The sequence below is a fragment of the Martes martes genome, assembly GCF_963455335.1.
Source record: "Martes martes genome assembly, chromosome: 2".
NCBI classification, from domain to species: Eukaryota; Metazoa; Chordata; class Mammalia; order Carnivora; family Mustelidae; genus Martes; species Martes martes.
In genome coordinates, this window is record NC_137889.1 from 120,329,992 (window position 1) to 120,355,724 (window position 25,733).

The 25,733-nt window shown below is 39.0% G+C and overlaps 1 pseudogene across 1 annotated transcript; it reads left to right on the top strand.

The window, feature by feature from the left end:
- Positions 1-17,164: 17,164 nt before the first annotated feature.
- Positions 17,165-25,379, top strand: LOC308338320 (large ribosomal subunit protein uL16m-like; annotated as a pseudogene). The gene is made up of 2 exons: positions 17,165-17,270; positions 24,822-25,379. The product of its transcript is annotated as a large ribosomal subunit protein uL16m-like (transcript).
- The last annotated feature ends 354 nt before the right edge of the window (positions 25,380-25,733 follow it).

Consider the following 25,733-nt stretch of genomic DNA (forward strand, 5'->3'; position numbering starts at 1 on the left):
GTAGAGTTAAGGATTTCTGTTTGTTTGTTTTGTAAGTTCAAAATTTCTAAATGTGTTGGGGGGATCGTGACTACGGAAACCCAGTCAGATCTGTTGTGCTACCAGAAGTTGTTCCAAGTTTGCTGGTGCTGTTTTCTAAAGTTTGTCTTTTTGTTTGAGTTCAGTTTGGGGTAGCACTTGAAGGTCATCTGGCACAAACTTGAGGTGCCACTAACTGGGTCTAAACAGAAGGCCTGGCAATGTGAGTGGTAGAGAGCTGCGTTGGCAGCAAACTGATGTTGCATCAACTTGTGAAAACCCAATCTTCTTTGTACAAATGAAAGAAGAATCCATTGGAAACAATCTGTTAGATTTACCCAGCATGCATGAGGATTTCAGTGGTAGTTGAGTCTTCACTTCCAGAAAATGGTATGTAATTCTTGATTTCAGAACTTGTATCCTAAGATGGCCTATGACATGATTTTACTAATTAAAGGACAAATTGGTGTCTTCTGGTGTGTGAATTACAATATGGTGTATGAATATAATTAGTGTATTTATGACAATAGGGCATTTGACTGATTGACCCAGTTCTTGAACACTGCTTACATAGAGAACATCTTCTGCTTTTATCCCACCTGCCTCCACCCCCAACAGTAATTTTTGCATCCACAGAAAAGCAGGAGAATTTGGGAGGTGGAGGGCATTTGACTCACAGAAGAATAAAGAAATTGAGGAAAATGGAATGATGATATAGCTTCTGTCCTCTGTCTAGCTCCTAGAACCGGGCTAGGTATTGGGATGGATGCGGTACTTTTCCTCTGCCACCCTTTGGATTAAGAAGAGAAAGCCAAAAAAAGCCAAAAAAAAAAAAAAAACCAAAAAAAAAAAAGAGAGAGAGAAAGCCAATGATAGACTGAATAGACTGAGTGACAAAGCACACCAAGTTTTAGAGAAGACTCTTCCTTTGTGGAGCCTCTATCACTGTGCTGCCTTCAGAATTGGCAGCTTTGGGAGCACTAGAAGAGCACCCTTACCATGGGCCTTGATGTTTCTCATGAGGGACTACAGTGATGTTCCTTCCAATGGCCCTCTGAACTGTGGACAATGTGGGAAAGTGTGGCAGATCTTAGACAGACACCTGTGAAGTATACCTCTCAATTAACTGTGGGAGATGTTGAGGGGAAACTGAAATCTGCAATCAAGTGTAGGGACATAGTAGTTTGGAGATTTCTGATGAAAACTGATACATGTCTATTAGGAAAAGCAGAAGTAACCTCTATATGACCCTGCGTGTGTGTGGGGGTGTGTGTGTGTGTGTGTCTGGGTATATAGTGAAGGTAGCCAGGATTTAATATTTAGTATAATCACAGTGAGAGGCATCTTTATTTTATGTCAATAGATCTTTTTCTTGACCTACTCTTTCCTATACAATAAAATATCTTTCTTAATCTGATGATCAAGAACTGGTGGAGACTGGGTCTAACTAAGACATTGTTTACTATAAAAAATATTTTATCACCAAAATTAATCTAAGGAAAAACATTCTAGACCCAAAGATATTTCCTTGTTTTCTTCCCCTAAAGTTTGTAATTAATATACTCTGATCTTGCTTTAGTTTACCCCCTTTTCTGGTAAAATGTAAGTATATGAAGTATAGGACATTTGAAATTATGGAAATTTAGAAAGAAGGAAAATATCACAAATTATAAACTGCCATAGGCCTGTTTTGGAAATCACAATCTGTACTTGCAGGATCAGAGAAATGGATTCTAGTTCATTCATAGGTGAGGACGAGACTTGCCCTCCATTTATTTACAGCAGAAACAAAATTGAAGCAGGATTCCAGTCTGCTTCTAACTGCATTTTAATAATGGTTTTCTGGAGACAAATCCTGGGAGAGCACCTATCCTTGGGGAGGACAACAGAGGAGGTTGTTGGAGAGCCACTGTAGACTCACAGGGTCCATGCTGTGATTTGGGCTTGGATGGGGATTTTAATTAATGGGGTTTGGCAAACAAGGTATAGATGGAGGAGAGAAAGGTGAGAATCAAAGAATCCCTGGCAAGAAACCTCAAACCATCTCTTTCTTCCCCTGTTTTCCATGTACAAAATATGATATTAATTTTTTTAAGATTTTATTTATTTGAGAGAGAGAGAGAAAACATGAAGGGGGAGGGGCAGAGGGAGAAGAAGCAGCAGACTGCCTACTAAGCAGGGACCCTGATGTGAGGTTAGATCCCAGGACCCTGGGAGCATGACCTGAATCAAAGGCAGACACAACTGACTGAGCTACCCAGGTGCCCCAAAATATGATATTTCTGTTCTCCCTATTAACATTCAGTCCAAAGGAAAATATCAGAAAAATTAATTTACTCCAATCTAAATGTAGTACCTCTCCTAGAAAGTCACAACTGTTATTTATTTATTTATTTGTTTATTTATTTATTTCCTTGCTTGTTTGCTTGCTTAGTTTTTAAGAGTTACAACTTTAAAGAGGGACTGAAGATGTAAGTCAAGGGAATTAATTTCTAATTGTGGAGTTTCCAATATCACTAAATAAGATGAAGAAATACTGACTAAGGGGCTATGTATGGCATTACATTACACTGAGAAGATAATTATCTGAGAAGTCCAGGGCAATCTTCAGGCATTCCAAACCGTAAGTGAATTCAGAGCACTCTCATGGATTTTATTTCAGATACCAAGAATAAGCCCCAAAACAATTTAATTAGACTGAAGATATTCATTCATTCATTCATTCATTCATTCAATACACATTAAGCACACAATATGTATAGGATTCAATCTTAGACTTTGAAGAAAATAAAAGATGTTTAAATTTTATCCCTAAACATATACAGAAATAATTTTAACCAAAGTTAGAAAGTGGTGGTATCTTGAGAGAGGTTCAGGAGAGAGGTTCTTAAAAAACAAAACAAAACTGGAAAGTGCTAGAGAATATTATTTAGAATAAAAAAATGTCAGTGGAGATAAGATGATTAAAGGGTCAAGAGAAAGAGATTTTTTTGAGACAATGATGCTCCTGGGATCAACTTGGCAGAGTAGTTGGGAAAGAAACATAAAAGAAGGGTGTGGGGGGTGGGCAGAGAGGGAAGGAGGGAGAGTGGAAGGGAAGGAGAGAAAGAAATACTTAGAAAATGTGAGTTGAAAAGGAAGAATGCATAGGAGATTTATATTGAGTAACCTTGGTCTACATTAATTAGAATAGAAATCTGTTTATTGAGAGTGACTATGGCAGCAGGGCTTGATAGAAATATTTAGAGTAAGTGTCTAGAGAGGTATATCAATGCATCTATAAAAGAGAGAGCCTTGTCAGTTATCAGTGAGGGCCCAGTTGGGTAGTTTCATTGTGGATCCATTCAGGCCAGGTTTGTGACTTTATTCTAGGGTTGAAAGCAAGCACAGAAAGAATGGATGGGGACTTTAACGTAAAAAGGTTTGACAAAGAAGGCACAGGTGGAAGAGAGAAAGGAAAGAATCAAGAATGGCAGTAGAAACATTACTAAAAAGATGAATGCCAGAGGATTTGGTTGGAGGGGAGAAGACATGTGGAGCCACAACGACCAGAGGATTCTAAAGGACCCGGTACTGACCGGCACCTCTCCCTGACACATTCATCTAATCTCTACCTAGTGATCTCCTTCACTCTGCCCTGCAAGTGAATCCCTTTAAATCTAAACTTCGTTGGTAGGAGAGGAGGTGGGTGAATGTGGTGATAAGGCTCCAAATGGCAGAATATTAACAATACAGTGGCTGACTTTTAATTTAACTAGACTTCTTATTCTTCATGGAAATAAAAAAAAAAACTCAATTCTTTCCTGCTTAAATTCTTAAAAATGTTAACAAACAAGGCAAAACAAAGAAATGTATCTATATAAGTCATATTGCTAAAAAATACAGAAAAGATAACTAAATAAATAAGAACAGGAACAGTTAGGCACTTTACAAATTGTTGGCTGTCATCAATTATTACTTAATCTTATCCTGTTTCTCTGAACTTGTATAGGTTTCTTTTCTTTTCACCTTGGATCTTTATACTTAGAATGAAAACCATTCCAGAAATGAAAAGCATATGCCAGGAGTAAATACAACTATCATTTTTATTTTGCTGTAAGCTTTAACTTCCCTGAAATGGGAATTTTTTAAACTTTTGGTTGATTGTTTCCTTGTGTCCTAAAATGAAGAAGAAATCATTTTTCTCCATTGTTACCTCTGAAGGAGAACAGGTGAAGTGAAGTCATTAAGAAAACCCTGGCTTTCTCTTTGGTTAACATTTTCTAGTTTGTTTGTTTTTTTTCCTTTCTTTCTTCTTCTTCTTCTTGGAAAGGACGTATACTTCTGTCCCCATTTCCCAGTCAGGATCTTCTGCTGGTTATCCCCTTTGGGATAGCTATAGCTCCACATCGATGGATGAATTCTAATGTAGACTTTTGGTTATAAAGTTAGACTTATTGGAATGTATCTTTTAACAAGAGGATTCACCAAGATTTTAAGGCAGAGCTTAAGTTCCAGGTAAACTTGTGGATGAATTACTTCTACAGCCATGGGCCATTTAGGAATCAGAGGCTCTAGGGTGCCCTAGGACAGAACTTCTGGAGTGTTGTCCTTGGCCCCAACAATCTCTAGCTGATTTAACAATGGTGTGCACTCATTGCCCATCTCCTGCTTTAAATTCTCTGCCATGCCAGGCCTCAATGGGGTCTTCTCTGCCATACCCCTGGTGCTTGGATTGATTGATTATGTGGGCAACATTTAAAGGAAAACAATCTTTAAAACAAATTCACTTAGAACAGCCAATAAAAAGGACAAAGATCACAACTAAAACAACTACTTTTCCCTGGAAAGTAACAGACAGTTATGAGCCTGGATCTTGCTTTCCTCACCTTGTCTGTGAACCTAGGCTAGGTCCTAGGGAAGTCCCGATTCTATCAGCACCTCACGGGAAGTCCCAACGCTATCAGCAGCTCATTCCACTTTCTTCCCAGTATCACCTTTAGAAGGAAAAGGAGTGAAGTACTAATTATGTCAGCTTTGTAGAGTGAAATCACTTTAAGGGGATGGGAGCAAAGAAACACTTTGTGCCCCAATTTTTCCTTTCTCTTTTGGTCTCAGAGCAAGAGTCACCTTACTGTGAAGTCCACCCACCAAGGGGACGGGATTGGTACTGCTATGAAGACTCCTCCACAAAGTGGGCTTCTCTAGTGCTCTGACCTTGGATATACTGAAGTTGGGGCTGGGTGGGCACTGAAGGTTTAGAGCTGGACTTCAGGTCAGCTTCAGGACAAGAATGTATTACATAACAATGGCAGGAGTTTGTGGCTAGAGCAGTGTCTCAAACCTGTCTGCACTTCAGAATCACCTCAGGTGGTCTCAAGAAAATTTAGTAGCTGGGCCTGGCTCCTGACACTAATTGAGTTAATACCCAGGGAGTAGTGTCCAAGCACTAGTGTTTTTTGGACAGTTCTCCAGATGATTCTAATGCACAGACACTGTTGAAAGCCATTGACCTAGAGCTTGGTCATCTTGAGGACCTCATTCTTATTTCTGTGGCCTGCAGCCTACTGATCCTACTGGTCTCAGAGCAAGAAGAAGTTAATCTTTATTTGAGATGTAGTCACTAAAGTGCTCTTGACACTACCATTCCCTTTTATTTGGTGTGAGCCACAGTCCATCAGTTATTGAAGGGTCACTGATTAATCATTCAGTTTTCAGAATTCCTGTATTGTCTATTTGGAGGAGGTTTTGAAGTCAGCCTATAGGGTTTCAATCCCAACTCCACTACTTAGCAGCTTTGTGATCCTGGGTAACTTGGTTAAACTCAGTGATTATGCAACTATAAGATTGGGAAATGATAGTATCTTCCTTCAGTTCGTGTGTGTGTGTGTGTGTGTGTGTGTGTGTATTTGTATGTATATTTAATGAGTTACTGTATCTAAAATGCTTAAAATAGTGTCTGACAGTGATTACTCAGTGAATGTTAGGGTTTTTTTTTTTTCTCTTAATCATTTTACCACCAAGTCTCATTAGTTAGAAGCAGGAGCCCACATTTAATAACTACTTGTCTTACTTAGGTAAGTATTGCAACTAAAACATCTTCTATGGCTTCCATCTAGTAAGAAGCACATTTTTTCCCTTGATTATGCACATCAAACAATGTTTCTTAAATATATCCATTTTTGTAACCTAATCCAAATACATCCAATATGATTTTGATTTCATAGGGAAAGTATTGGTCACTAACCCAAACTAAAAGTATTTCCAGTGTAATTCCCCTTAGACCAATGTTTCTCAACTTTTTTTTTATATATTTATTGCCTTTCTTCTTGGAACATTCAGAGATATTTTCTCCTAATTGCTTTCCACATGAAATTTTAATACCAAAGATATATTATATGTATGTTTACATAATGTATATAGGTATGCTATATACATTAAAAGTAAGATGTTTTGCCTCTGTTGGCAGCATGCTTTATCCAAATCCCCCCAAATGTTTATGCCATTCTAATGCCACTCAGCCTAAGGGGAAAAGTGACAGATTGTTAATTGGAAAGGAGAGAAACAAATGACCATTTAAACACATTGATAGGAATCCTCCTAGTGCTGTTAATGGGATGCATTTAAGTGAGGAGTCCCAAGGTTTACCCTGCCTTTCCTTCACATTAAATATTCCTCTGCCAACATGATGTGACTTTTACAGCCTGACAAATGAGAAAAATCACAGGAAGAAATGAGAACATCATTTCCCTTCAGAAAACCAGGCAAATTCTTAATATCATTCTTATCCCTTATCCCTCAGAAAGAAGACATATGCTCATTCTAGGTCTAAGAAAGCAATGAAACCAACTAATGAAAACCCAGAAAAGGTTGTGACAAATCTACAGATAAACTAATCCTCCTATTATTTCAAAATCAAATGACTTCTGGGTGGCTCAGTTGGTTAAGCGTTTGCCTTTGGCTCAGATCATGATCCCAGGGTCCTGGGATTGAACCCCATGTCAGTCTCTCTGCCCAGCAGTGAGTCTGCTTCTCTCTCTCCCTCTGTGTGCTCACGTTCTCTCTTTCAAATCAATCAATCAATCAATCTTTTAAAAAATCGAGTGACTTCTCAGGCATATTAGCAATTGATTTCATAATATGGCCATATATTTTTAGATAAATTTTTCCTATAAAGTGTTCATTGACTTTGCAATGATAACTGAAAACATTTAAAATAACTGAAATATTTATATAGTTCTCAGTATAATATTCTAATTATTGGTTTTGAAAACAAACTTAAATTTATTATTAAAATGTTTTAGTTTTAACAAGTAATAAGAAAGTATTCAAATTATAACCACTATATGTAAATATGGAACATTTGATACTGTGGTACTACAAATAGAATTTACTGATTTTCACATTTCTTCATGCTTTGAGGGAAAAGTGAATTTGAAGAATGCATATTGATTTTACTATGATTATAGAATGTGTTTCGAGGATCAGTAGGGTCTCATATAACTAGTTATTTAATCTCCATTGAGCTGTAAAATGCTACTTGATGTGTCTGTTTGTTAACCGTGGGTCCTGAGAATATTGACTGTATTATAAAGGATCATTCAACATGTTTTCGCAAACTTAAAATAGAAAGACAGGTTTTAGTTTTTTCCCATGTAGGAGAGAGTGGAACATTTTAAAATTGAGAAACTTAAAAAGAATTCCAAGATAAAAGAAAGTGAGACTTGAAATTTCTAAGTAGTTCTGGGTCTTTTAGTCACAGTCCCCAAGTCATTTCTCATAAGGTGCTTTTATCTTTGGTAAATATGCCCCTGCTTACATAAGAAAAAATATTATTTAAGGTATTTAGGGGTACAAGGGTTTAATTTAGAAAATTGATAACAATTATCAAATAACATTTAGTACAGAGTCTGCCCAAATTAACAGTATCATGTACTGTCATCACTGAAGTGTGAGGCGAGTCCCTCAGAGTACCTTAACTTCCCTAAGCCACAGTACCCTCTTCTGTAAAGTATTATAATAAAATATCTCTCAAAAAGTATGTTATATGGATTAAATGAGAACATGTTACAACAGTTTAGGAGTCTCCCTTTGTTTTGCAAGTATGAAGAATCATTGCCAATATTATTGTCGTCGTGAGCTCAAGTATCAGGAAAAACACAGAATCTCTTGTTCAGGCTCTGGGTCTACTTGTATGTTATCACCTGTACTTTTTAAATATGGGTAGTCTCAGGATTTTCTCTGACTATACTGTGCAGAAATGTCCATTGATTGTATTGTGATTGTACTCTGTTGACATTTCCTATTTACTTGTCTGTATCCACTAGTAAACTATAAGTTAAAAAGGCAGCTTCTCTATCTCATTCATTTGTCGCTCTACCCCAACTCTAACATATGTGAGTTAGCACCCAGTATGTGCTCAATAATGTGTTGAAGGGATACAAGAATAGGTGAAGAATATACTTTGATTTCCTTAGGTAGAATGTTTTTCCCATGTGGTTTTAAAACCTGCCTCAATTGTGACCTGAGACCGCCATGACTCATTTGGCCTCCCAACCAAAAACACCAGGAGTACTAATTACTGTAAAAGGCAAAGTCTTCAGAAAGAAAAGTTGCCTACCTACAGTAACTTAACAGAAACCACCTACCATCAAATTTTATGTTGGCTCATGAACCACCAAAGAGCAGGAATTTTCCATTCCCATCTAAGAAGACTGCTATTTAACAAATTGTCTAAATCACTTTAGAAGGTGTTATGACTGGAATAAAGAAAGTGATCTACCATATACTCATTAAAGCTTTCTTGGGCCTACAAAATGGACTACAACATGCTAGGCACCCTGTAGGTTACAAGAGAAATGGAAGACTCCAGTCCCTGCCCTCAAAGAACTTGCTAGCAAGCCAAGGAAATAAGTCCATACTAGAGAAGAGAGGACTGATTCAGGAGTGTCTCAAGGGACAGTGGGCATATAAATTATTGACCCTTGGCCAGTTCTGGGGGGACTTGCTCCTGGAGGGAAAACAATAACTCTGTTGATTTTTCTTTTTTAAACTTTAATCTTAGAATTAAGAATTATTTAATTCTTAATTTTATTTTGTGAATGGGACATAAAAATGTCAAGGTGGCTTCAGAAGAAAGAGCATACTAAATTTTTATATTTCACTCTGTACAGATTTTTCCATCTTCTGCATAGTACTATAATTAAGAAAACCCTTTGACCCAGGGTCCTTCCTGATCCTCTTTGGATATAATAGTTCATGAACACAAATTCTGACTTCAGGAAACCAATGAAAGACTTAATTCTGGGGGCACCTGGGTGGCTTAGTCGATTAAGCCTCTGTCTTCAGCTCAGGTCATGATCCCAGGGTTCTGGGATCGAGCCTCACATCAGGGAGCCTCCTTCTCCCTCTTCCTCTGCCACTGTCCCTGCTTGTCCTCTCTTTAGGTCTCAAATAAATAAATAAGTAAATAAACTCTTAGGAAAAAAAAAAAAAGAAAGACAATTCTGGCAGAACTTGAGGTGGAGGAAAAGGAAAACTGGGCACTCTTATGCTCTGCAGTCCTTTGTTTCCCTATGGTGTTATCTCTGTTCCATCTGAGGACAGGGTAAGACAAGTGGGAACAACAGAGGGCAGTGTGGCCAGGCTAAAACAGGCTGGCTAGGTTAGAGGGACTAAGAGCTACTGAGTGGGAATTCTACTTAAACGTTAAAAGCCTGAAACATGATAGATTCTGGGAACAGTGTGATAGTGATGGGGACAACATGGATAGGTAGAGACAGAGTGATGAGTGGTTCAAAATCAAGGCTAGGTTAAAAACAAGGTATTGCCAGTAAGACTATCCTACAGCATTTGGATTGGAGCTAGGCTTAAGCATTTTCCTTGAGCTGGTCACCTTTTCATAAAGGAAATGTTTAGGTGAAGCAGTGACCAGGGGCTTCATGCATGGCCTGTCCTGTCCTGGCCAAGGTGTAAAGGGAGCCAGCCATACTGGGATTTGCATTGCCTCTGTATCAGTTAGGACTGCTTTCTTCCTCATTTGTCACTTCATGGTTATAATGTGGACACTGGAGTTAAGGACATCACATCCTTATTCATTCAAGACACTAGAGGACGGGCAAGGAGGAAGAGGTTAGTGTCAAAAGACTTTCTCTAATGTTTTTCTTGCCAAAATGCTATCACTTGGTAATGTCTGGGGTTTCTAGCAAAGAAGGCAGGAAATAAACTATTAACTTTTTCATTCTCTCAAATAAATAGAGTCAGTAGAGATCTGGATTTGGGTGTGGAGAAACCAACATTAACTGTCATTCACGGGTTCCAAAATAATCCTTACCGCTTGTTTCCTTCCTACCCTGTCCCTCATGACAAGGTTTTTTAAAAAGAAGAGAATGCTCAAGGATGTTTCTAGTGGAAATAGTTAACAAATGCATTTAAGTCCTCAGCTGGCATCCACCCAATCTGCTCAGATACCCAGGAAACCTGTTTCTTTTTTTTTAAATCACCTTTCATTCTTGCAGATGTTTATCTTGTCCCATTTCTGATTCCAACTGCAGCCATGGTAGACACTTCTATGTATGCCACTAAAAATCATCCACCTCAGACACCCACCATAACCTCTCCGTTTTCCTGCCCCAGGGTTTTCATCAAATCCAAAAGAATTCATTGGCCCATACATGTGAGTATCCCAGAAATGCAAGAAAGCTTATTTTCTTGGAGATAACCCTTCTCCAGGGGCAGACAGGAGTCAGTAGACAATGCCCCAATCTATTGCACTTGAACAATCTTGAGGAGGATTCCACATGCATCTTTGAGGGTCCCTGCTAGTTGAACATGGTGGAAACCACTCCAGCAAATCCCTCTTACCTGTTTGTTTTCTCCCTCTACCTAAAACTCCTTTCTCCAGAACTCCTGCTTCTTGGGATCACCACATGGAGACGTAAGGAGCCCTGCATCTACATCCTTGTCTCAGGCCCTGCTTTGGCGGGGGGACCCAAACTAAATCTCCTCATTGGAACTCTGTGATAATAATTTTTACCTTTTGGCATTTCCACAGTATCCTTGTTTTTACATAGTACATTTTGAGGGGAAGCTAGGCTTGATTTCTCTACAGAAACTAAAAATCTAGATACGTGAACAATAATTCATTTTACAAATGTAGCCATGTCATATGTTTTTCTCTTGGGAGAAACAAATATATCAGAGAGTGTTCTTCTCTCAGAATTGCTTATTGGACCAAGGTATTGACTGATTATTATAAATGTGTATGTGTCTAGGAGAATCAGCAACAAAACCAAAGCGTTTACAAAGTAGTCACTGTGCCAAGTATCTGGTCCAATGATATGAGCTGAGGATCCACAATCAGATATGATTACTGCTCTCAAATCACTCATGGAGTGGAGGTAGGGTGTGGAGTGGTCAGGTAAACAATGATCCGTGTGGTATGTGTTATAAGGATCCACAGATCTTGGTGACTGATGAAATGGGGAATGGGAACACAAAAGACATAGGGATCTTGGATCCCTATTCAAAGCTTTCCAGCCTGGGTGACTGGGTGGGTAGCACAAAATTAACCAAGACAGAAAATGCAAGGGCAATAACAGATTTAAAGAGAAAGATGACATGTTGAACTTCAAATATCTGTAAATTATTCAGGAGAAGATATCTAGTAGATGGAAGTATAGATCTAGAGATAAGAAAGAAATCTAGATTGGACTGCAGATTTGGAAATCATTGATGCATAAAGTTAATGTTATGGAAATAAATTAGATCAGCAAGAAAAGAAAAGGGAGAAAAGCAAGTGGAAAATTAACCCCAGGAAACAGCAGGACTAATAAAAGGGTTAAGAAATAGGAACTAGCAATAAGACTGAAAAGGGTTGACTAGAGTAGGAGAAGAATCAGATGGGAGTGTTTCTCAATTCTTGAAAACCAAGGGAGAAGTGCAATTTATTGTGCCTGATGCTATGCTACAGAGAGATTAAGCAGGATGGGTAAAGACAAGGGCCTTCAGCATCAGTGACCTTGGATATCAATTTCAGTAGAGGGTGGACAAAGGACATCTGGTATGTTATTTTACTCACTGCAGCCTGTGTCTCCTTAGTAGCCATAAAAGAAGGGCATTAACATTACCATCTAGAGCCTCTACTTATAATCCCTGCTTCTTCTGACAACCAGAAGCAGATTTCTTCACTTTCCTTTTTCCCCTCTCCTTCTCCTTCCCAAACATACTGAGATTTATCTTCTTCCTATGTGAAGGATCATCCTCTCCTCCCGCACATTTCTATTTGCCATATAGAAGATGCTGCTGTTTCTTGGCTTATTTGCACACCAAGTTGTGGTAAAAATAACTGTTATATGAACAGAAATTCTCTGAGCTGGTGGACAGCTTCTAATTTGTATTAATGAATTTGGCAAAAAACACTCCTACTGCACCATCACTCCAGCAACAAAGCTATGTGGCACATGCCAGATCATTGGGCTAAAGACAATTTGACTAAGAAGAAAATTGGTTAAAACCCAGAACTGGTTGCAAAACCGTCATTTGTTTCACATCTTTTTAGGCACTGATGCTTATTTTATTTTGTAATAACAAACAGACTAGTTTGTTATTGTTACAAACAGACTGTTTGTAATAATAAACATACTAGTCCTGCACTTGGGGAGGTTTACTAAATGCAGAAATTACAACAAAAACCTGATTTTTTTTCAAAATGGTTATGGGAATCACCTAAAAACAGAAGTAAATCGTGATGTGAAACATGAAATGAGTTACAGCAAGCTGCTTAGCCCGCAGGCAGTAGATGCTGAGAGGGTTTGGGAAACTGCTTTATGTGCTTTATGTGAGCTAGTTCTGTGAGTAGTGTGTAGAAGCTGGCTTGGTGATTTGGTAACATGATTATATATTTGGTTCTAGACATAATGAATCTGAGATAGGTCTGGATACAATCTAGAGAATCTAGAGAAATGTTTGGGTGGAAAACTCAAAAAGGAATGCATAAATGGGAAAGGAAAAACTGGAGAAATAATGCTGGAGATTTGAGAGGTTATCCATGCAACTATGGGATTGGGTAAGATTACCAATGCAGAATACAGAGGGAAGTGAAAGAAGGTTTGATGAGACTGCTAGCTACCTACCCAGCATCCATTCCTCTATCTTCCTTAGTAAGAGAAGGCAAACTTTTAGCTGAGTACATCACCTCCTGAAATAAAAGACCGCATTTCTCAGTGTACCATAGAGCTGTTGGTCACATGACTAGTTCTGGCCAATCATTTTTGTCATAGTGTTGCATGGGACGTCAAGGACAGAGCAAGTCCTCTTTATCCAATCCTCCTTCCTGTTGCTTGGAATGCAAAGGTAATGGCTATACTATACTTTATACAAAGATCCAACACTATAGTTGGATCTTTGTTCCAACACTATAGTTGGATCTTTGTTACTTTCAACTGAATGTAATTTAACTAATACAAACACAGGGTAAAAAAGGAAAAAAGTGCTAAAGAAAAAGACAAAGAAGCCAAAATTAGAAGAGTAAGAGGAGGATTAGGACAGGGTGTTTCATGGAACCAACAGGGAAGAAAGATGAAGACGATCAACAGGATTAAATACTGAAGAAAACGGTTATATTTCTTTGTAAGCTCATTAAACTCATAGTGAGGAAAACAGATTTATTTATTAATGATAATGGAGTATGTACCATTTATTTAGTGTTGCAAAACACCTAGAGCTTACAAGTTTCTATTTTTCTAAAAGACTTTATAATACATCTCTTAATTGTCTTTCACCTACTGCCTAATCTGAGCCACAAAACTTTATAAATTGTATTTTGTGTTTAAGTGTAACAATGATGACTATATTATAGAATGGAAAGCAGCAAAGATGTGGCAAAAAAAATCTCTATGTGCAAAATGAAATTTAAAAGTCTCTAAAGAAATTAGTGTAGTGATTTCCAATGGATTCTGAATTATACAATAGTAGTAGTTTTTTGTTGTTGTTTATTTAGTTCTCAGTGTCTTTATTCTGAGACAGGAAATTTATATCCATCTTAATGACAGTGTTCATCATTGTTGATCTATGCTTATTTGTCTCAAAATATAAATGTTGCTGTATATTGGTTTATATTTATGATACTATCATCACAGATTTATTCAGCAGACGTAACAGCATTATTCTTCTCCCATCACTGCCCCCGAATACTGTATCAACTCTCCATTTCCGAAGTCTGAATAATATGTGAGGCAGATACTAATCTTTTCCAGTCATTTTGGGATAGTAGAATAATTCCTATTTTCCAGCTTCGTCTAACATCAAAATTTAAATTTTTCATCCAATGAAACCTTCTCCTACCTGCCAGCTTAGAATTGACTCATGGTTTAAACCAGCCATGGGGAAGGAAGGAGTGAGATATTCCGCTCTTTCACTGTCCTTTCTCTCCCCTTGTAAACAGACATTTTTGCTACACTTGGCTCCTTCAGGCCAGGGAGAGAAGAGGGCCAAGAAGTAAAGCATAGTGCTTTAATTAGTTGGTGCTGTTGACTATATTCTCTCACACCAGGGATTCAAATACTGACCATTTCACGGCACACATTAGTGAATTCCTCAGAGAACTCCACTTGCCCTGGTTCTTGATTTAGGTGATTTCCTCTCCCGATGACCTCTTGTGATAACTCATCAGCTTCTACCCCTGGTGGTGACCACATGTGACCTTGTTCTGCCATGATTCCCTCACCCCAGTGGGCAGACTTTTGGGTTGGAGCCCTTTAGAAATGGCTCTCAATGTGACCATTCTACCACCTATTCACCCAAAACTGGCCTGGCGAACATTTGGCATCTTTGCTCTGCCCAGTCCTACTGCTGCTTTCTCCTTTTGTCCTACCTACCCTCTTTGGCTACTCTTGTTTCTTATTCACATGTGCCCCTAAGCTCCTGGGAGCACACATGAGTTTGATCCCAAAGCTCATCCACTCGGGCACTCTGGTGGTAGCTGCACATGGCAAGTGCTAAACCAAGAGACGTGAGGTCAGAGAACCTGTTCTGTTCTAGCAGATAACCCTTGCCTCTAAAAAACTTCTTTTGAGGCCTCCCAGATGCACTTAGGGAACACGTAGCTCATATCTTTCCTCACACGGAGAATAGGGGAAATACCTTCTCTACTATGAACCCTGCAAAGAATTCTCTTCCCGGGGAATTCTTAGTTTACTTTTATACAGTGTGCTGGGGGTAAAGGTCACTGAACTAGGTTGGATATTTCTCAGCAAGTCATGCTGGGATTTATCTAGTGACTATTGAATGTAGCTTTGTATTTTAGCTGAAATTTCGAGGTAAGGGGAAATGTTCTATTCCAAAGCCTACTACACTTGTGTTTGAGGGTGTGCAGTAATTTTTACGGTACACATAAAATGAAGAGGTTGAATTAATTCATTTTCTAAAGGCTCCTCTGTCAGTAAAATATACTGGGATTTATCTGCATTCCTTTATTTGAGAGTCTAGCTTTTTGAGAAAATAAAAAGTCAGGAAGTAACCCCCAAAGGCCTCAGAATAAGTAAAAATAATATTTAATAACACACACACAGCATGAGTCCTTTATTTAGTAGAAGATTTCCTTGGGTCTCTCCTCAATGCCCAATTATTCTGACTCTTTCATATACTTTAGCTCAGATTAAGTCATTGAATACTACAAAATTACTCTTCTTTTGTTGCAAACAACTTAAAAGTGCTTACCAATTAGCATATTGTTCATTACAATTAAAAATCTAACTCAAATAGACTTTAAAAATTAAAAAAATGTATTGTACATGAAAGTGACATGTCTACAGGCTTCAGACTAAAGTGTGACCCAGGTTCTCACCAAGGACCTAGTTTCTTTTCTTTTTTCCTGCATGGTTTTGACTTTATCTTAAATCTGACTTCCCTTACAGTTGTAAGGAGTTGTCAGAAGCACCTGACAGTTAAATATCTTTTATGTCCACTGGCCATCTTTTTTGCTAAGTCCTAAGACTAAGAAAGGAAGCTTTTTTCTCAAAAGCTCCTAGGAAATTCTTTTAAACTGAATTAGAACAAATGAGGTCATGTGCTCACTTCTGCATCAATAACTCTATACAGGAGAATGGGGTGCTCTGATGGGCTTCAGTCTGGGCCCACTCTGAAGCCAAGGATTAGGATCGGTTCTAATTAAAACATATAACTGGAAATTAGGGGGCACCTGGGTGGTCATTAAGCCTCTGCCTTCAGCTCAGGTCATGATCCCAGTATCCTGGGATCGAGCCCCACATCAGGTTCCCTGCTCCGTGGGAAGCCTGCTGCTCCCTCTCCCATTCCCCGTGCTTGTGTTCCCTGTTTCACTGTCTCTCTCTCTCTCTGTGAAATAAATAAATAAATAATCATAAAAAACAAAAACAAAAAACATATAACTAGAAATTAACTAGAAATTAGGGGAGTTGTTAGGGAGGAAGAAATAAAGAATAGATGATGAGAAGTATCAACAGATGTCCACTATACCAACTTAGGAGGGGAAAGCAGAAATTATTATCAAAATTTGGTAATGTCTTAAGAACCTAAGGACAGGAATGTTCTGGACCTCAAGAAGGAATGGAATTGGTAATGAGAAGTTCTTTGTGAATCCTTGCACACTTTTTCACTGCCTCTTGTTTCTTTTTTTTTTTTTTTTTTTTTTAATTATTTAATTTTTTATTTGACAGAGAGAGAAATCACAAGTAGGCAGAGAGGCAGGCAGATAGGAAGGGAGAAGCAGGCTCCCCGCTGAGCAGAGAGCCCGATGTGGGGCTCGATCCCAGGACCCTGGGATCATGACCTGAGCCGAAGGCAGAGGCTTAACCCACTGAGCCACCCAGGTGCCCCACTGCCTCTTGTTTCTTAAGCATCTACTTTACATAGGGTTTAGGGTACAGGCCATATAATGGCTTCTCATAGCTCTCAAGTATATGTATTACAATCACAGACTCACAGAGAATTTAACACTCACTCTGGTTCCAGACTCCACATTTCCTGGGAGGGACCATTGGTCAGCCTAGTCAGGTGGGCTGTCCTTCATGCAGTCTGCTGTTTCCATGCACTAGGTTATTATAAGCGAACTTTGCTTCTTCTAGGATCCTGTTCCTGTGTATCAGGAAGGAGTTGAGGTGACCACAGGGAATTAGGCACTCTTCACACGATGTGTCTACCACAGGTAGTAAATGCTCGAGACAGGCACATCACTGCAACCTGTCAGCAACAAGAGAAAGAAAAAGAATTTACAAATCAGGCACAAGAGTTTAAGAGTATGGACATGCATCAAGACAGTTCTACGTGACCCAATAGTCTATATTCATGATAATTCTGGGTCATTTAATGTGACACTGGGTTCACTCTTCTGGTTAAATTGAAATTTTACCCTTGTGGAATAATGTGTGGCCATTGTCATCTAGTTAGTATAACCTACAGCTACCCTATTCCGTCTTTGTGGTTTCCTTAACCTCTATACATGGGTGAGATTGATTTTTAAGATTCCCTTCATTGTATGTATCTGCAGTTATTTCTGATACCAATTCTGAACCACCACAGTTGTTTCTGACGTGAGTTCTTTCAACAGACATTTCCCTCTCACTAAACAGAAATGCTTGATGATGATTTTCCTCTCACTAAACAGTATGCTTGCTTTCTTCCATAATGTGTGCGATTTTTTTTTTTTTTTTACATAGTATTGACTGAAGTGATGAAGATGGAGGAGGAGAACTTGTCATCAAACTGTTTACAGATATCATTATCCCCAAGTTTTGGTCACAAAACTGAATATATCTACTGAATGGTTTCTCTATGCTGAAGTCTGATTCACTTGAGAAGTAATGCCATGTCTGTTCTGAAAGACCCTCAAGCACATAGAACTGGAATAAAATAAGAGAGACTTATTACCAGAGAAGCTAAAATAAATTGTACTCATCTATCAGTGTAGCAAGAATGCTGAGAAGCTAGATCCAGGACCGCCTTCCTTGAGCCTCTGTCCTGTCTTTCCTTAATTTGGTCTAGATTTATATTCCCTTCTGGAGACAGGGCAACATCATGGTTAGGAATGCAAACTCTGGAGTCAGAAAGGATGGTAGCATTAAGAACATGGGCTGGATTAGAATCCGATGTCTTTCACAGGGAAACTCAAGGAAAATTACTTACCTTCCCTCACTCATTTTTTCCTTTATATGAGAGTTTTAATGTTAGTAAAAATAATACCTACCTCATAGGGCACCTATATAAATGCAGTGCCCATATTTAGTGCACTCCCCCCATAACCTCCTTTTGTATTCTTTATTAACCTGTTTTCTTTTTCTGGTCTTTTAGGGAAAGAAAACCATTTCATTGTTGAATAAGCATTAAAACTGAATGCACATCACAGGCAATCTGCTGAAAGATTGCAGAGACAGAAAGATCTCATCCCCAGTTACATACATATCTTTTTTTTAAAAAAATATTTTATTTATTTAACACAGAGAGATCACAAGTAGGCAAGAGAGGCAGGCAGAGAGAGAGGGGGGAAGCAGGCTCCCCGCTGAGCAGAGAGCCCGATGTGGGGCTTGATCCCAGGACCCTGAGATCATGACCTGAGCTGAAGGCAGAGGCTTAACCCACTGAGCCACCCAGGTGCCCCTACATACATATCTTTAAGAGGAGCCATAACTAGTCCTCAAGTAAGACAGTTTGATAGTGCCATTTGCCACATGTAGTTTATCCTAACTTTACCTGGTAATTAGAGTGATGCTCTGTGCTAGCTAATTGACTTTATCTGAAGGAAAAAAAAACTTCCCATTTTTATGGCAGGAGATGGTGTTGTATCTTGAAATAAGGCACCCATCTAAGCTATGTTCCTATCCTCCCATAGAACCTGGGCAACAGAGGTGCTTGTTTCCTGTGCTCTGCTCTTAATTACCCAGCAACTTGAACTTTTCAATATTTTTTTCAGGAAGTTCAACTTTTTTTTGAAAAAATTGAGATGTAATTGGCAAATAGCATTATAATTAAATTTAGATATACAACATAATTCAGTATTTGTATGTATTGTGAAATAATCACCTCAATAAGTCTAGTTCTTCTGATCTCACTGAATCTTTATATACCAATGTAAGATATCTGAAAAGCTCACCATACTTGAATATCAAATCATTCTTATTTTCTTTTTCAAATATTTCTCAACACTTTTCTGGAACCATCTACCTTAGTGAAATCCTAAGTCTCTTGGTCAGCTCAGGTTTCTTTCTGAGGAGCAAAGGCCAAATTCCTTGGTAGTGACTGGTGCTTCCTTCTGATCTGAAGAAGAACTGCTGGCCTATTTTTTAGCTCTGTTTTCTGGGAAATGCCTAGTAATCCTCTGGTCATTAAGGGCTAAATAGTAGTCACAGTTTGAATTAATGACTGCGCAGTGGCCATGTGTATCATAATACTTACCCTCCTTTGCCAGTACCTTTATTTATAGTAACAAACTCTTAAAAATAAAGCAAAGCAAATAGTATATGCACATTGTAATAGAAGATGCTTAGGGATAATGGAATAAAGCCCCTGCCCCTGAGGCAAGGGCTAGGAGTCACCTTGTTCCCTGTAGAAGCTGGAGCCTGTCAAAGCTGCCTTAGAGGGGTCTAATGAGAACCCCAACACACAGATCAAATTCCAAGGGCCTTTATTTATAACAAAGGGGGCACTTACTGAGCAGACTGGAAGTACTTCTTACCCACAGGACAATAGCATCCTTTCAAGTTCAGAGAACCCCTTACTTTGCAAAACTGACAACACTATCTGAAGGGGTTTAATTCTAAGAAATACTTCATTATTAAAACTTTGTGGTTCATACCCAAAGAAAGCTGAAGTGAGTCTGTATTTTGATATATACGTCATAGCACCAACTGTTTTTAAATGGCATCTTACAGTAAAGAGGACTTTGACAGAATCCAAGACAGGCTTATTTATTAAAACATTGATATGAATGTAGATTTACAAGTGGGAATATCACCATAATTTAAGTTTAAAGTGGAAATGTAAAAAAAAAATCATGGAGAAAGACAAATTTATGGAATGATTTTATCACTAATTCTTCCTAGTCTTGAGCTGCAAACCCCTTGAGCCAGTTTCTTTAACTGCACTGCCCCCTGGTGGTAAGATAGTTTAGTACATTGACAGAAAGAGGCCGGTTGGGAATGAAGGAAAACAGGTAAGACAGCAACAAGGCAAGGGACAACAGGTCAGATAAGAAATAAAAGAGAAAAGTTTGCTGGAAGAGTAGTCAGAAGATCCTGCCAGTGAGAATGTTGGTGGTAGCCGTTGGGACCTTGTAGGAGCTGCTTTTGCTGCTCATCTGTTTTTGTCAGCTCTCTTGAATTTCTTTGATTTTGCTTGGTTTGTTTTGTCTCATTTTGCTTTGCTTTGAGGCCTTGTGAAGGGTAGGTGTCGTGAGAGTGAGTCACACTTCTCAGCCGCCACTATCCTTGTGCTCCCTATCATCTTGGAGAAGTGTGGCCTAGGAATTTGGATGATACTAGTCCACACATGTACACTTGGCAGAGGAGATGGAAGAATAGCTCAGTGGCCCAGAGGAAATTCCTCTGGGGAGCATTTTACTCTTTTTACTACCTTGGAGGCTGACAGCAAAATGAGGGCCTTGGTGCTTGTTTATAATTTATGCCTCTCTAATTTCCATGAGGTGAGGAGGCCTGTCATGAAGATCACAGTTAGAGAGATGCTTGGACAATAAAAAGGAAAACTAACAATGCTGAGGAGTAAGCACAAAGTGCAGGGACAGAGGCACCAGGTGATTGTCACAACTGAGCATTACATTTAGCTCTAAATTTCCTCCTAGCTAAGGAAAAACAAAATACAGGGAATAATAGAGTGTGCATTACACGAGAGGAGGAAATACAATGTCCTTCACATAGTTTCTGTGACTGGTTGGAGTTGTTAGCTAATGCTGTGGTGGGAATCATTTTACCATATGTATGAAATCAACATGCTGGACACCATAAACTCACACAATGTTGTTTGAAAATTATATCTCAATAAAACCGAGGCAAAATTTTAAATGACCCGAGATAGAGAGTTCCTGGCATTACATTCCAAGAGGAATTTAACCTAGAAATTTTAGACTCATAAATAAACACCGAACTGTGAGGCATCCAAATGCATAGTCGATTCTCTTCCAGAAGGGCTTGCAGGTACTGGGTCTAGTTGAGTACTTGCTGTGATGAATAGTTCCCATTTGTCAGTTTTTCCTAGCCTCTGATGGGACCCCTAGTGGTCCATGGAGTTATTGCAAAGTGTCCATGAATCTAGCTTCTAGATAGATGCATAATCTCAGGAGGGAAAATTAATATTTTGTGCAAACGTACTAGTATTTTTTTAAATGTAAGGATAACCAGAACTAGCAAAATATAAATTTATGTAAAAGAATACTGAGTTCAAACTAGCATTTCCTCATTATATATTTTCTTAGTTAGATTCTACTAACAATACGATTGTTAAGATTTGATATTACAAGGAGGTCCTTTTGCTTGACAGAGTTGTGAACCATCACTGGTGCAGATGGTCTGGATGGTGTAACTGCTCTGAGCAGAGAAGGCAGACTCTCTACCCCACCCCCAGCCCTTCCCTAGTCACTACTCTCAACTGTTTTTCATGTTCTGAGATGAGCTCCAAGAACGGCACCCATGTGCTCAGATGCTCTGGGGCTTTGTTCAGTAATCAGGTTTGTGGTTTTAGGAGGCCCAAAAGTACTTCAGGGCTTTCCACTCTGAACCCTTTGTTCAGGAAGCTTAAGAGACTTGTTGTGGTTTCAGAAATGACATGCTTGAAGTTCTGGAGTTGGCACAAACTACTGTTCCTGCTCAAACGGATGGTAGGAAGAAAGGCAGCCATAGGGGCTGGTGGCCCAAAAACTGAAGCTGTGGTTATCTCCACAGACAACAGCTCTTTAGCAAGCTTGCAATTGCTTCATACCCTTTCATGTGGGCAAAGAAAAAACTTTATCAGACAGAGAGTCTCTATTCTCTTGAAACGCTGGGCTGAGAGGAGAGGAAATTGGGCAGCAGATCGTGGCAGAATTTACAACAGGGAAAATCACGTCTCTGTTGAGTTCTTCCTTATCACAGGGACAACTCCACACCCCTGGATGCATCACCGATGCTTGTGTGCTGGCTGATACTCAGACTGCAACATGAGGCCCCCTGAGAGAAGAAGGCAGAGCTCTCTGAAGCAAATCTGAGGTCTTAAGCCACTGTGCTCTGGATTGCCTGTCTTGGCTTGGCTCTGTAAAGGCAGAGGCCAATGGCTGCAAGATTCCAAAGCTAAAATGGGCATTGCAAAGCCCTGTGAGAGAAGCACTGTTACATGGTATTTGAGCTGTTGCAGTTACGACAGTGCCATTAAACAAGCCATCCAGTCACCACTGAAGGACAAGCTGGCACATTTGTTAAGGAAACTACCAAGGTCATAGTTTTTATGCTTTTAGTTATAACTCTAAGGGCACATATAGACATACAAATTTGAATCTAGCCAAAAATGTCTTTCCTACTATTTATCATAACCCCTCAGTTGTTCCGTTGGAAATTTATTTCTTCAAGTCAAGAGTCTTTCAGTCTCTCTTAGAATACAGACATTCTGAGGCACGTGGGTGGTGCAGTCCACTGAGCAGCCGACTCTTGGTTTCTGCTCCAGTCCTGATTGCAAGATCATGAGATCGAGCCCCACATCAGGCTCGTGCTCCATGCAGTGTCTGCTTGAGTCTCTCGCCCTCTCCCTCTGCCTCTCCCTGCCTCTCTTGCTCTCTCTCTATCTCTAAATAAACAAAATAAATCTTTAAAAAAATACGAACATTCTGGTGGGTATATCTAATAGGAATAGGGGAAATGACTGGTGTCTGAAGGTGAAGCAGAGTGCTGGGAACAGAATGATAAAAGAAAATAAAAAGGCCATACCGATTGTGCTTATAGCTTGGAAAGCCTAGAATAGTAATCTGTGGTCAGAAACAAGTGGCTAAAGGCAAAATCACAGTCCGGGCAGAGTCTGACTAGCTTAAGGCCCAAATTCTCAGCTCCCCCTCCTTTCTTGCCGGGTCCTCCTCCCCTCTCGCTGACCTAACTTCAAACTCTAAACTCTTCTTTTACTCCCTTTGCTCCAGCAAACCTGTAATACAAAAGCACTGAGCCAAGGAAATATTCACTCATATCTTGATTCTTTAGGTAAGGAATTCCACTTCTCTTTTCCCATATAAAAGAGGGCTAGTGCCATCATGGTTCCCTGATGCTAAAGTAACAAACAAACAAAGAACATATCTTTCTTGCTTTTCTGAAGTCTGGAAACATTTAAAAATGTGTACATTTAATATGGGAGTGTTTCTTTTCTTATATATATCCCAAAAGTTGTTATTAAATACATGGTGTATCTTCTAATTAATGGTCCCATAGAACTAAAAAACGTATAGTTTGTTTTTGTTTTGCTCTTTCTCACAAGTTAATGTAAGGAATAAATGTGATAATTCTTGTGAAAACTTGGCAGTATATCAAGGTAGACAATAAAATGCTATGAGATTTTTTTTTTTTTCCTAGAGGGTCTCCTATCTCTTGAACGATGGTTCAAATGATTCCCAAGGACATCTTGTGCAACAGACACATGAGGCTCTCTTTCTTATAGGCACAATGTTATAAGATTGGGTTCTATTATTAGAAAATTCTTTAATATCAGAAAAATATCCTTATTAAAAAAAGAGTTAAAATACATATATGTTCTTATAAACATTAAAAGTAAACATAATATAAATTACATATATTATATATATTATATACATTAATTAATATATATTAAAAGGAAGCATTAAAAGATGTTCCTTTAGGGATTTTTCTGCATGGTCTGGGTTGACCAAGACTTCTTTAAAATATGAATCCAATGAAATTTTGATAGGAAATGTCTTTCTATTTTCCTAAATATCCCATAGAAAACATAGTTGGTCTTGATTACTCTAAGACTTGTTAAGGTATGATGACTGTTTTAAGGAAGATGGCTGTTGGGCTTCTGGCAGACCAAGGTTTGGGTACAGACCAACCTTGTGGTACCTCCCAATGGTATCAGGAAAATGGGCCTTGCTCTTCTTCCTGGTCTATTCTTTTTTTTTTTTTTTTTTAAAGATTTTATTTATTTATTTGACAGAGATCACAAGTAGGCAGAGAGGCAGGCAGAGAGGGAGAGAGGAGGAAGCAGGCTCCCTGCCAAGCAGGGAGCCCGATGCGGGGCTCGATCCCAGGACCCTGAGACCATGACCTGAGCCGAAGGCAGAGGCTTTAAACCACTGAGCCACCCAGGCGCCCCTTCCTGGTCTATTCTTTAGAAAATTTTTATATAGGAGATATTCTCTCTCAAGTCTTAAGCTTTAGGATATATAGTGTCAGGGCTACTAGGGGTCTGATTGTGGACCACATTTTCAGATTCCAAGAATTTGATTTTCCCAAAGTTAGATGTAAATTCATGGCAATCAAGATTCAAACAGAACTGTGTCCTGTGAGGATGGATAACATACTTTTACAACCAAAAATATGTTATTTGTTGAATAACTACTCTGTGCTAAGTTCTATATTGGGCATGAGATATGCAAAGATGAATATGTGTTGTTATAAACTGATAAAAAATATAAGGATATGAGCTAGAAATTTATAGAAGAAAATTCCATATGGTCAATAAACATGTAAATGTGTGTGACTCACTAGCAATTAAAAATATGTAAGAGTCTCGGTGGGGAGTCTTGTGCTCCCAGATGCAGGTGACCATGGGGCAGCCGCTGGCTTGAGCAACACTGTGAGCAACACTGTCAGATTCTTGGAAAGCCGCACCTACCATTGCTGGACTACAGATGCTACTCCCAGTGGCAACTTTTGAAGATGTTTCTATTCCTGAGAAGCTCAAGCTTAGATTAGTTGAAAGAGCACCATTTGTGTTAAAAGTGAGAAAAGAATCTAAAAACTTGAGTGACATATAGGGAACTTCTGCTGAAGTTACTAAGTTCACAGAAAGCAGTTTTGCGATCTTGGCACTTGGTGGTGGTTACCTCCACTGGGGCCATTTTGAAATGATGCACCTAATAATGAACCACTGTATGGACCCGAAAAATATGTTTGCCTTATGGAGAGGATCAGCCCTTTTCAAGCTCATCACCTGCAAGGGTATGAGACAACACATGTGGGAAGGCAAAACTGCTTTTGGCAACAATGTGATTCCTGTGAAGGTTGGCCATCTCATATAGAGATGGGTGGGCATTGTAAATTCAAAGAGGTACAAGGTTTCCTTGACCAGGTTGCCCACAAATTGCCCTTTTTGGTGAAGGCTGTGTGCACAAGACTCTAGGGAAGATGTGGAAAGATCAAGAGGTATGAGAACAGAACAAACCAAACCCCTGGATTTTTGAGCATATAGCCATTGCCAAAGCTGGGGGTATGGAAAGTCCTAAGCCTGTATAATTTGACCCAGAAGGGGAGGTCCTGGGACAAATTCTATATGCCTGAATGTGTGTGGTGAGAATGTAAAAAATAAATGTACAAAGGCTACTGAGAGAGAAAGAATCTACATTTTTATTCCCCTCAGCCTACCCTTAAAGTCTTTGGGTAGCTCAGATGTCTAACCAAGGAGCAGCATGTGAATAAATTATTTCTGAAAAATTATACAATTTCTGTTGATTTTAAAAATCTTTTTCAAGTTTTAATTTAAATTCCAATTAGTTAATGTACAGT